This window comes from Xenopus tropicalis, chromosome 3 (assembly GCF_000004195.4).
Source record: "Xenopus tropicalis strain Nigerian chromosome 3, UCB_Xtro_10.0, whole genome shotgun sequence".
Taxonomy (NCBI): domain Eukaryota; kingdom Metazoa; phylum Chordata; class Amphibia; order Anura; family Pipidae; genus Xenopus; species Xenopus tropicalis.
The window spans coordinates 64,722,688-64,736,811 of record NC_030679.2 but is presented as its reverse complement, the minus strand read 5'-3'; the positions used below and the strand labels follow the sequence as shown (position 1 = coordinate 64,736,811).

General features: G+C 38.4%; 1 protein-coding gene across 2 annotated transcripts in view; it reads right to left on the bottom strand.

Annotated features, from left to right (window-relative positions):
* prickle1 (prickle planar cell polarity protein 1) overlaps positions 1-13,794 on the bottom strand; it is a 54,988-nt gene extending 41,194 nt beyond the window's left edge. Inside the window, 1 exon segment of one of the 2 annotated variants that reach the window (NM_001016939.1) lies at positions 13,610-13,794. The gene's annotated coding sequence lies outside the window, so the exon portion shown is untranslated. 2 annotated transcript variants of the gene reach the window in all.
* Positions 13,795-14,124: the final 330 nt, after the last annotated feature.

Here is a 14,124-nt window from a genome sequence, read left to right as displayed (position 1 = left end):
GCTTTGCGTCCAAGGCTATTCATATTACTAGATTACAAGTTTGCCACCGCACTTCCACCACCACAAAAATAATGAATGCAAAGCAACAGCACAGCAGCTTTTTTCTTCTTTTAATAAACACTAGATCCAAGAGGCTCCTTTTCTTGTTAATCTGAAGGTGTGGTATGGCTGGAGGATGAAGGTGTGGTATCCTCTGCTCAAACAAGAGGAAATTAAAAAGGAAGTAAGCTGGTATTTTCCCTTGAAAATGGATATGGCTATGGGATATTAATGTTCTCATTGTATCATTAATCTAAATCAGCTACTACGGACCCCCCTTAACTTGAAAACAAGTAGATATTTGTGTAAGGAGGGTAGTGAATCTCAAGGACTTACATTTCATAATTTGCAATTTGGTATGCTACTGACTGAATTGGCATAAGTGCACTGCCGACTCTTCTTCTCCCAATTACCATTAGCTTCAGGGTATGTCTGGGATGTTAGCAATGATGTCCTGTTGTTCCGCCCCCACAAGTCAATCACTACTCAAGGACATGACCTCCAGTGTGATTACTTCAGTAAGAATTGCCTTTTTGTAGCAGAATTCCACCACTACCACAAATACTAATAAAATAAACGTTGCCATATGCACAGTCTTACTAAGAGTCTAGGGGCAAATACTATTATGTGATGCAGTCATCTGAAAAAAGTATTTGTAATTTTCACAAGCATTTATTCAAAGGTAGCTCTGCAGACTTTAATGAAATGTAGTAGAAGTGGGGGTCACAGGAATTTGACTCAGGAATAGCAATCTGGCTAGTCTACAGGATGTGCCTCATACATTAAAGACCCCCTCACAATTAGGAAAGGCGTTTCTTTGTAGAAAGCTCATGAGGGCATGGCTTATTGCAGGCACATAAATAAGTTGCTGTACTAAAGCATCATCAACAAACTTCAATAATTCAGCTTCATCTACTAATCTGTCTGGGAATGCCATTGCTAAATCGAGCAAGATGGTTGCTCCAGCTCAAGTATGAACTGATGAATAAAAGAACCAGTTGGTCTATCCAGTCTGCCCATGAAATGCTTATAGGTGTTGTTAAACCCATACAGTTTATACTTGTTTGAATTCCCTTTTATGGATTAGTTCCCACCACATCCATTAGACAATGCTATATGTTTGTTACCATCCTCCAAGGACTTGTTATGTTTCCTAGCTCTAGAATGTATATTCTAACAGTGACAGCTAAAGCTCAGCCAATTTAAGGTAGACAAAGACAAATTCTACAACCAACATGTCAACATCTTCACAATGAGAAAAACCACCTACAAACATTATATACATATGTTTGCTTTTCACTCCAGATGAAGGTTTCTGTGTGAGACTGAAACGTAGAGTAATAAACCTTTCTATTTTTGCATTTACATTTTGCTCTCAATTCTTTAAAAAATATATATATATATTTTGATTATTATATTGCTGCTGGCACATGGGTGACCAACATGTGATCAGATAGTTGAACTATAAATGTAATAACCAGGGAGCTATTAGCAGATTGTTTCCTTAACTCCATCTAAATAAAAGACTGGGATGGGACTTATCCAAGGATTAGAAACAATTAGCTGAAAACTGAGCCTGCACTGCTGTTCTGTTCACCATTGTACTTTCTTGGATACAAACAATGCAGAGCAGCTGTTTTAGTAAGCGGCTGGTTACAAATCAAAATATTGTGCAAGATTGAAAAGGGAACAGTGCCTCTAATCTATGGGTTAATCCACAATTGAGACTTCAAGTAAATAAAGTCAGTAAGTGCCCATTTGCTCTCTCCTGGGGGGAGACACAGGGAGTGGTGCTTAGAGGTTTCTGACACCATTTGCTGCTATTTGTACAGAGAGTCTATTAGCCTCTAACAACATAACTGCCATGAACATCAAGTTACAGACAAAATCATTGTGTTTGGATCAAGTAACATGTTATCCTAACCTATTAAGATATCAGCCCCTGGACAGATAAGAGTGGATTTGCAGAGAATATGGTATGGCATAGTTTGTGATTACAAAGGGGTCTTTTATTGTACCATTGTGAAAAGTGTACTTATGGCAAATTAAGGAGGCTATAAACAGGTTGATCTTTGGGCTGGATACATGAATGGCCAAACTAATTAATTCCATTGATCAGATCATTACAGAGTGTGGCTCTGTCTGCCTCCACACTTTTCCAATCCAATATGTGTACTTAAATTAGTAGTTAACCAATCACATTGCTCCTTTGTTTACTCAGCTTCAGACCAATGACTAGCTATTCCTTAAAAGAACTCCACCCTTTGTAATCCAAAGCAAATTTTCAATATACCTGTACATTAATTACTAATGAAAAAAAGTTGAGATGCACAAAACTATTCAAATTGGCTTGTGTCACTAATTTTATAATATGAGTGATTTCAGTTCAGCTAAACTTAGACTTGTCTTAAGGCAGTGGTGAAGCATGTAAATCTCTGGCAGGCCAAAATGTGTGGGTGTGTACAACATTCCTATACATCTTAGACATTCTATTATGATATGGAGTACTTTAAATGTATATTTTTAAACAAATGGATCAAAAATGATTTTTCTGCATGTTAAAAGTTCCTCATAACGATAATTTACAGAATAATATTTACGTTATGCACTTTCTTTCTACAAAACACAATCACTAAATGTGGCTCTACGTGTAGTTTACATTGTATTTTTTTTTTCAAATAGAAAATAGAAATTGACATTAAATTTGAGGGACGTGCAGGTAGCCCACGCAAGGTCCAAACAGGCAAGTGTGGCTTTAGGGTCCTGTGCTTCAGAAAGTGTGTGCTGGTATGGTCATGTTACCATGCTGCATGCATGCATGTGTAGCAGAGCCCATTTACAGGGGAAAAATGGCACCTTGGTCCTTTGGCCGAAGACACACTTTTTAAAAAAAGTCACGGCGACTAATCTGCGTAGCGAAAATTCACGGGTGTTTAGTCGCAGCTACCTATGACAGAAAAGACTATGTGATTAGTGGCGGCGACTAATCACCCAGTGTGTCTTTGCCCTTATTGCAAACAAAATATCTACTTTTGTCTTACATATATACTCACACACAACAGAGCCTTCTCCTTATCTAACTCAAGGTGTAAGAAAACATTCTAACTGCTAATTTTTTATTGAAAAACAAGCAAAGTGAAAAATATACACAAAATAATTACAAAACAAAAGCAAATATTCTGTCTTAAATATAAATTACTCTCCAAGGAAATATCTGGAAAAGGTTGTCCTGTAAGTAACAATACAACATGTCCTTATATATTCATTTTAATACCAAAAGTCCAAACAGGGATCAGTAAAAATAGTGTGTTTCCTTAATTTTACTGTGCATACAGATCTCTTACTACGAAGTGTCAGAAAAGACATCTGAGTGAATAATAGGGATTTAATTAAAAGCAAGCAGTCTGACTGAAGACTTGGAAATATGTTTGGCTTGCAGCTGTCCTATACTTTCAATAGTTTGTGTATCTGGAAACATTTCAAAGAGAACTCTTGCCAAAGTCAAACGAAAGTAATTGGGATCTTTGGATATGAATGAGATAAGAGGCAGCTGAAAAAAGAACGAACGTCTGGGGAACAAGCTAGTACCGACTGAAACCCCAAAAACCCAAGTGACAAAAATCAAATTACATAAACAAGCAAATAGGCTGATGCTTACTCTGCTGTATAGCGCTGCATACGTAAGCAGAATTATATAAATTAAAATATACATACATATTGTGCGTTTGTGACTTACTGCTTCTTGTACTAACCTATTAGTCCAAAGGTAATCCGGTATATGAAGCATAGGTCAGTTGGAGTAAAAACAAGTAATACTGGCAAAAGTAGGGAACAAAGGGGCCCATTTATCAAAGTCCAAATTTCGGACTTCTAAAAGTATGATACAAAAAATTCGGATTAAATCCAATATTTTCTGATGTGCGCTAAAAGTACGAAAATTTCAGATCATGGTTGTACGAAAATATCGTGGTACGATCCGAAAGTTCTGAAATTTTCGTATCTGAAAGACCGTAAAAAGGCGCAAAAAACTTTCTGACTTTGAACCTTCTGTGCATGTTTTTGGAAGCCACCCATAGGACTCTGCAACTTCAACCTGGCCGAAGGAAAGTCACGATACCGAAGCTTGAATGACTTCCGAAACTTTTGTACTCGTTGCGACAAATACGATTTTGTTGCACAAACTGTCACAAAGTACGAAAAAGTTGCGTAAATTAACGAAAACATTGCAGAAAATACACACAGTTCTAAATTTTATGAATTTTTAGTATACGGACTCAATCGTACATTGATAAATGGGCCCCTAAGTGTATTTATAAGAATAGTAGGGCCCAGGTCATATCCCTGCTTTCCCCTTGATGGTAACTCAGAGTTCTAGGAAGGTATGTTTCAACCTTGACCTATCTAACTTGCATATAAGCCCTAGTCTGCATTTGACAGAATAACTAAACTAAGGCTCAGCCAGTTCCAGTAATTCAGGGATTGTGGCATGCCCCTAATGTTGAGCTTGAGCTGTTGAAGGTTGGTAGTCTGTAATGAGAGGTAAGAAATCAGTATTGATTAGATTCAGTCTGTAAGTGAATAATGATTCTGCAGCTGGAGATGGGGAACAGATAGTTACAGCTTACAGAGCAGCCCGATCACACAGCTTAACATCATTTTAGCAGATGTGAGAACAACACTTTTAGAAGTAAAATGCTCAACACTGTTGCCTTTTATATTCAGCAGGTAATGTTGGTGTATAAGGACCATGTGCCTATAACTGTGTGATGCCGATTATACAAACATCCTAAAGGTTGGGAAAAAACTGCCTATGCCAAACTTTAAATGGGTCACATGCACAAGTAATATGATAGCAGATGCAAGTGAAATGTCATGATTTTACAATCCTATACCATTACAGAGTTGTACAAAACAAGTGGGTTTATTAGAGTCCCAATGAGGCTATAAGAAACAAAATGGTATGACAGACACCTCCATCTCTTACCAGTAATGGAGCTCTGTGCTAACAATATGAGCCCTTGTAGACTTATTACAGCAACAGAACCATGCAGCAGCTCTACCAAGCTTTTCCTACAACGTTGTTAATACTGTAAACCTATGTAAATAACAAACATAAATATATTTAAAACTGACATGCCCTCCATCAAATCCAGATGGCATAAAACACTGAAGCAGTGGATACATACATACTTGCGTACAATAAGACAGCTTTATAAATATGGCAATTTTACACTGAATACCATTAAAGCAGAAATGCAAAATTGTATTCTGAAGCCATTTTTTAATGAATATGAATTAATTGAATATATATATGAATATATACCTAGGCTGTGATTACCTTGGGTAAAGATGTGGTGACAAAATGTTGACTATGATCAAAATCTAACTACTTTTGCTTCCCTTTATTAAAGAAATGTCAGTCCGCTGTCTGCAATTTCCATATACAAACAATATGCCGTGCAAAACAGATTCCAAGACACATTGTTCTGTAATAATTTTACAAACAAAAATAATTTAATAAACTCTAATGACTTTTTGTTCCGCTAGCGAATAGCACATATCTAAGCTAATTAGTAACAACTGGGCCGATTTGTGGCGAGTGAAGGCATTCGGATTACATTGCTGCAGATATCCAAGACTATTACAACTTTACCACTATTTACAGACACACTGTATTGATTAATGTTTTACTCTATAAACTGCTGTCCAAAAGCTGCAGGATACAAAAATACAGCATGATGCTTTTTAAAAAAACTTAATGAAATGCAACTATGCTCAAACATAGATCAATAAAATGGAATCAATTTATTAGCTCATTCAGGTTGGATATACCCAAACACATGAAACTGCATTAGTGCCTTTAGGAACAGTGTTATAATGTAGTGGCCTATTCTGTATATGCATTATGTAACTTACAACCTTCATGCCTGAACCTGAATCCTGCAAAAAGTATGATTTGGCCAAATGCCAAACAAAATCCTGGATTTGGAGCATTCCTAGTTGGAAGATGCCCATCCCTGGTGTAAAGCAATGTTGCACCACTATATTTAACCTGCAATGTTCTAAGACATAACAATAGTTAACTCTGGGTGTGTCCAAACATTCATTAAACAACAGACTTTGATGGTTTAAAATCATGGAGTAACTGGCTTTGTGATTAAAGTGTGTCAAATGTAATGACCCACCATAGCAAGAACTTTGAAGAACTGAAAACTATGCAATTATTTAGTAATAATTGCACTTCCACAGCTTGAAATTAAAACAACTTTACTAGGAAAAAATAATATTCAGAACTAGTTTTCTTTTTCTCTAAATATGAAATATCTATGGTAGAATTTAGTGTTGCTGAGTGTGTGCCCAGTAGTGCTCTTAAGCAGCTCCAAGGAATGGGATGGAAATGGTCACATAATTTAAAAAGCCATGCCAAAACCACTTACTAACCAGCTAGTGCCACATGGAGAAGAAATTTAGAAGATGAAACAGTAAAACTCTTTCAGCTGGTTGGAGCATGGACACGTGTGCCTGCAGAGTTAGTCTCATCTTATTTTAGCTACTGTCTCCTTAAACTACTTCTAAAGAACACCTCTAATTCTAATGATAATTAATTTACAAAAAAATAATATCGAACTGTTTAACAAAATAATTAAACTTGCCCTATAATGCAAAGTAACTGCAAGACCAAGTAATCCAGTCTCGAGTTTATCATACACAGACAGACAGTTAGCTGCCAATCCCTAAAACTCTTGACTCGTGAGTGGAAAAACAGTGGCATTTGTATGGGAGCAATTGATATCTAATTGGGGCTTCTTCCCATATTGATCAGTATTGCTAGAAAATATCACTGGTCAAGGGCCACAGCAGCCCATGAATAGGTCTTTGTCCTTAAATAAATACAAGCTTTCCCCACCCATGTAAGCTAATCAGTGGCCTTGGGGCTAAAGAACTGGATCAACCCAATTTGTCCCTCTACATTTTGTCTATCACACAACCCCCTGCTCATAGCCTGGACAGTTACATACCACAATTATTCCCCGTGACCAAAAACAATTCAGCAACAAACTTTGGTTCCCCTTTCAAGGAGATACATTCATTCCTTTGGAATTTAATTTATCCGGAGTACCATATTTCTCCATATCAATCTAGAATACAACTTACACTAATTTGAAATTGGAGTAAGGTTTTTCAGCTATTAACACCATTTTCTTAGTGTAAAGAGCATCAAACTCAGACTGATAAGGCTGAACTGGTAAAATTGCTTTACTACAACTTCTTGATGAAAATAGACCCAAAACATTTTAGAGTAGAGTGGATTGGAGAGAAAAAAAAACAGGCATTTAGACGATAGTATATTTGTCATATTTTTCTGGTGTGCATGAACATTTTACTCCAAGGGTTTTCTGGACTTCGTGTTTCATTATAACCTAAAAATGGTAACAAACATATTTCCGAACAAGTATCACATACAAATAGAAAAGACATTTCCCAACTTGGAAAATAAAGGAAATCCGACAAGACGCCACCCCGATTGTTTCTGTCACTGGTTATATCTTAGCTTATGGCTCATAAACGCTTGAACACATAGGGGCACATTTACTAATCCACGAATCCGAATCCCGAATGGGAAAAAATTGGATTGGAAACAAAAAATTTTGTGACTTTTTCATCGCTGTCACGTTCTTTTCGTATTTTGCACGACTTTTTGTCGCCGTCTCGATTTTTTCGTATTGAGCAATTGTAAACGGCGGAAAAACCAATCCAATTTTTGTCGCGACAATTCACGAAAAAGTCGTGACGGCGACGAAAAAATCGCAAAATACCGATCATTACGGAAAAAACGCATTCGGACGTTCGTGGATTAGTAAATGTGCCCCATAGAAGTCTGGACACTCCTGCAATAGTTGCTCCTATGGGCCCTAAGCCAAAATCTTCCATTTGACAACAAATTAGGCAGAAAGGACGGAAAATTGTCGCGACTTTTTCGTAGCCATTCCGAATGTTTCGCAAAATGACGCGACTTTTTCGTAGCCGTTACGACTTGCGCGAAAAGTCGCGACTTTTTCGCAGCTTTCGCGCCGAGTACGAAAGATTCGGATTCATTCAAGCTTCAGTATGGTGACTTTTCTTGGGCCAGGTTGGAGCTGCAGGGTGCCATTGAGTCCTATGGGAGGCTTCCAAAATCATGCTAAGTCTGAAAGTTTCGCCCGCCGCTTACGAGCGCTCAATACGAAAAAGTCGCGACAAGATACGAGCGAATCGTAACAGCTATGAAAAATGTGCGTCTTTTTGCGCAAGTCGTAATGGTTACAAAAAAGTCGTGACAATTTCCGAAAAGTCGTAAAGGCGACGAAAAAAATCGCAAAAATACGAAAAAGTCGCAAAATGTTCGTTTTCCAATCGGAATTTTTCCAATTCGGATTCGAATTCGTGGGTTAGTAAATGTGCCCCCTAGCCTAAAAAAAATCAGTGGGCCTGTTTGAGGTTTGTGTCTTTTTTTCCCCCGAGAACAGTTGCCAATACAAATACCAATACTTATTCAATACAAGAGATACTGGAGTTGCAGAGGCACTTGTAACTTTGCAACTGCATGGAGTGGCACTTGGCACAAATTTAGCCTCAAGAAAAATCACCTGTAAGTTTCAGGCAGTATACCAGTATTTGTCTCTTCCCAGGGAAGGCAGTTACTCAATAGTTGTAACTTTAGAGAAAAACAATGGTGCAGTTACTCTCAAGAAAAAGTCAATTGCATTCCAACATTATCTTCCCGTGTTGTTAAGAAAATCAATTTTAACAGTTTAGAATGAAAAAAAAACCCTTAGTGAGAAGTCAAACATGGCACCTCCTGCAAAGAAAGAAGCCGTTTCTATGTCCCAATATCAGTGACTGAACACATGGGTAACACTTCCCCACTGTACACCTGCCATGGCAGCTGGGCCATTTTGCAATGTAAACAGAACAGGGAGCAACTTAAAGGGCATGTAAACCAAAAATAACACTTTAGCCTTAATTAAAGAAGATGCAAGTCTAAGCAACTTTACAACTCACATTTATGAAACATCTTTAATTATATTAATGTAATTTGTATTTGCTACTGGAAGCAGTGTGTCTGTCCCTCGTTATTATCTGCCCTGGTGGTTTTGACCAATGCACACCAGAGCTATAAAGAAGCATGAAAGCTCTCATGAGAAATTGTATCTTAACAAATGTATACTGGAAAGTGGCTTAGAATTAAATTACCTTACTTTAAACCCAAAATATTCAAATAAATGAAAAAAAAAGGATAAAAGGAGTGTTTCAAATAATATTACCCACGCAAAAAATGCTATTACAACATCATATTTGGTTATTGTAGTTCAGCCTAACTACCACCTAATAAAAGTAAAAATGATGGGAGTATTAATGTATATGCCACATACCTGTAACCATACTGACTTAAAAAATTATACCATGTATAGGGTTACTTGGCAGGAAAGGAGCCTTAAAATTCCCTTTGACCCTATTTAGCCTGCAGTTGGGAAAACCTGTTTGAAATAAATGGTTATTTTAGTTCACTTAGATACATTTGCCTACATTTTAATAAAATATAGAGTAGTAATCAAAGGCTTTTGCTTCTTGTCTAAACAAGAAACAGTACAATCTAAACACTAGAGAAAGAAAACATTCCTTATCTAGGACACAAATGTGAATATTTTAGGTTAAGACAATCACCCTCCCTGTGGTACAGAAATATAAAGCAATGTTCCTAGAAGCCGTTTGTCCTTGCATTACTGGATTTGTATAAAACACCAATGGGTACAACACTACAGAGCATTAGGAGCGCTACATGATATACAGTCAGTGTTATTTAAAAGGCAATTTGGAAATGGTCTTCATTTGTTTTACATTTATTGAAATGTTTCTTTTTTCTGCAATGCTCCAGTCTTGCATTTTAAATGCTTTCTGGTTGCTAGAGTCACTGATCCCCAACAACCAGTGATTAGTTTGGTTCCCAAAATTAAGGATGAATTAAAAAAAATGTCACGTAATATGGTAGGGGCTTTCAACATCACATTTAGCGTTAAACCAAAGCTAAAATATTTTACTTAAGGATCTTGATGAAAACAGAGTCCCTTGTTTGGTTTTATACACATCTGCCTCCAATCTTAATAGCTGAACCATTAACTCTACGATTTCCCCCTTTCAGCTGATTGTTGGCTTTTCGCAAATGTTCCAAACCAACCCTTTGCAGTTGCTATTCTGAATGTAGACAGCATTCCCCTACACAATACATTATAAACCATGATAAACTGGTTTTGTTATCCAGCTTTTTATAGAAAACTGATTGAACATGTCACTTGGGTATATTAATTGCTTTCTCCTTAAACAGAGCCCTCTCTAATCACCTACTGCTTTCCCCCAGGGTAAAAGACACTACAAACCAGAGGAAGACGAAAATGTCCATAGTATTACCAGTCTACCCCAGACTATTTTTCTGTTTGGCAAACAGAAAAAGTAGTTACTACAGGCTGATGTCACTTTATCAAAACACTTTCCAGGAGAGCCATACATGTTTCAAACAGACATGAAGTTCTGTCTTTGTTCTATCTTATCCGTGTCTATGGATCAAGACTAACCATTTCTTCCAGATTGCAGAGTATGGACCCCCCACCATATCAACTTTGTTTCCTGTAGATTGCATTAAGAAATAGGCTGCTTATCAGTCACATCCACTTTTCCTTTTCTCTGCCCTCCAGCAGAGGTACAATTCCAGATCTCTGCGTCACAACTAATCACCATAGGGATGGACAACAGGCAGAAATGTAGATGGTGCTAAACTGCAACTCTCAAAATGTATCATTTGGCTGCTAGGCTAAATCTGTGTTTGGGTTAAGCCCATCTGAAATTTGCTAAACCCGCATCCAAAATAACATGAAATCCAGACTAGCGCAGGCACCTCAGATATGGCTACATTTTTACTCAGCCAAACCTACTCAGCCAAACTGGGACCAGCTAATGTCAGCATACACACAAATACAAGCCAAAAGGCTAATTTTACATGTTTTCATGTTCGTGTTTTATATGTACTTGGCTATTTGAAAATTTCAAGTCAAATATATTTGTCAAACAACACAACCCTTCTCCCTAGAGGACAGAGTAAATTCTTAACAATAGCAAGTGGATGAAACATTGACACCTTGCTGGGGAAAGGAAAGGCTTACTGGGAAAAGACCAGTTGTCACCCAAGTGACAGGCAAATAGTTGAGCTGCCACATCTGGAGTCTCACTTGGGCAAATACTGAAACTCACACCCTTTAAGCTTGCCCTGAAGAGGAGGCAGATGGAAGCTCTCTTCTAAGTGTGCAGATTAAAAGCATACGCATGTATAAAAGCACATAGGAACGGGAAGCTCGTAAATGTGTTCCATTTAAGAAGGCAGAGTGGTTGCCTTTAACTTACAAATGTGGTGTGTACTTCAACCAAAATTATCACAAAACACAATTGACACATATTATTACATCATAACATATAAAAGAAAACAAGGGGTCCCTGGAATATAAATCAGTATTTCTATATCTTAAATAAACAGATGTTTGTGGACTACAACTCCAAGCATCTTAAAGAAATTCTCAAGAGGTAAAGCATGCTGGGACTTGAAGTCCAACAACATATGTGAAGCTAATGTTAAAACAGCATTAAAGTCTAGACACCTTCTGTCTCCCACGTATCAACAGGGCTAAATGCTTCCTCTCAGAGCACAAAACAATTATGACTTATACATCAAGAGGATTAATTATGCTGGAAGTAGGCAAAATTGTTGTAAATATCAGAAAAGAGTGAGATCAATGATTCAAAAAAAAAAAAAAAAAATACAAAGTTTGTAAAAAAACAAAAAAACAGTGGCCTTGTTCAGCACTTGGAAATTGCACACACATAACCATTTAATAGGCTCACTCAAAGTGGCCCCCAGTGATTGGAATCTGCCCCCTCCCACAAAATCAATCATACTGTTTAAATTCTCTGCTAGCAACTAAGTGAGAATCAATAGATACGCTAAAAAGCATTATGTCCATTAGAGGCAAGCCAAGCTCTTACCAGTGATCACAAATGAGAACGATAATGCAATAGTTAGATGTGAAAGCTTCTTAGAATGCCAGCCTTCATAGCACAATATTTGTTTTGCTTCATTTTTTTCCACTCAATATAAACAATTTCCATCCAGAATGCTAGGCTTTGGAGACTGCTTGTTACAGTGCTGCCAACGCTGCTCCGCAGGACAAACTCCTTTGGTTTGAGGACCAGGCATGTGAGCAATGTTTAAATCCCACAAAATAACAGCGCATTGCCAGGGTAAGCAGTCCCATATTGACTTTAGTCCATGCTTGTTTTTCCTAGGTTCTCTGCATTTTCACACATTTGTGCTGGATTGGCTCTTTCTGTAGATTATGAAGATAGAGGTCCCCCTTTCTTTCCTAACAGAACTGTTCCTGCAACTCTTACAACTTGACTAATTGCTCTTTTGGGCTTTGAATTTCCAACTAATTTTCCCCCCATCTTATTCATCTTGACACTTCTTCTGAAAGGCAATACAAGACTTGGAAACACTTTTACCTAATGTTCTAACATAAGTCTAACAGCCCAAACACTAGCTCTGTATAGCTAACAGTCTGCAGACTCTAACCTGAAAAGACATGTGATTTAACCATCAGACTTAACCCTGCTCCCCAAGGACCTGTAATTCATGCTAAACTCCGTTTTTTTTTTTAAATCAGAACAACAACACTGTAATGCTTAACCCTGATAGCACCTTATGAGACTGGATGGCCATCTATACTTTTACTGCTCCTTTAATCCTGAATATGTTGCTGCTACTGAACAACAGCCATTACTATTCTAGGACAACCAGCGGTGTAGTCCATCCTAGGTGACTGATATAGTACAAAAACACTTGCCCTCTCCTTTCATAGGAGACTCTGTGGGCAGATTTAGCAAGAAATCACAAAGAGTGGGAGCTAATCCTTTAATCAAGCGCATTCCATTTAAATGACACATATTTCCCAGCCACCGGCAGGAGGCGCTGGAGAGCAACGAGCTGCTGGACTCCCGGGAGTGAAGGGTTAAATGAGCAAGTGGTGCCCAATCCAGGCCAGGCTGCTGTCTCCTATCCTTGCCCCCCTGCTCCCGTTACACTAATGAAGTCTCAGAAGACATTCTAAGTGACAGGATGGTCTGGGTGACTTGAATTCCTCAGCACAAGCAACCCCCACCCGGACCCTCGCTGATAGACAGGAGCGCACTCACTTGCAGCCCGAAAACGCACTCACGCTCAAGAGCTTCTCTAGCTGTGCTGAACTACAATTCCCAGGTTTCCCAAAGAGCCCTCGGCTCATGCTGTGTGTCGGGATTTCTATGCAGTACGAGAAATGCTGCCCCATATCAGTTTGCACATCCCCGCTATAAAGCATGCACAAAACCATGGAAGAAACTAAATAATTGAGTAGGGTCAAACAAAACATAAAGATCCCTTTTTAAAGGAGAAATGCAATGCATAAGAAATGACCCGAGTATAACGGCACGTCTAAAAGCAAGAACTTACCGTGAAGTGACTGGATCTCAGAATAGTGAAATATTCCTTGTATGGAGAGAAGAGTAAGTTTCCAGTGCGCGTCACATGGATGGCAAAGCCGAGGAATGGGCTTCCCGGTTAGACAGGGCTGGCCAGGCAGCGCATATTCACTCAGTACATAGAATAATACAGCCTCTAGGTGAGACTCACCCTGACTGATCCAACGCGAGCGAGCTCCGAGCTGCACAAGCCAAGCTGAAAAGCTATGAGCTTTCCCGGCCTACGATTGGACGCTACTTTACCCTCTTAGCCAATCAGGTCAGCGCAGGATATCAGCAGTCGGCGTATTCCATGGCTTTTCGGTTTCCAACTCCGAGCTCCCTACAGGGGGTGTTTTCCTCACAAAAGGAATAGGTTGCACAACCTGATGCCAGAATTCTTTGCTTTGTCTTTGGCAAATTGGATTATATCTTTCTATCCGACTAGCAGGAATGCAGTCTTATTCATACGTCCAGTCAGGCAGAGCACTAGGTCTAAATTGCGCA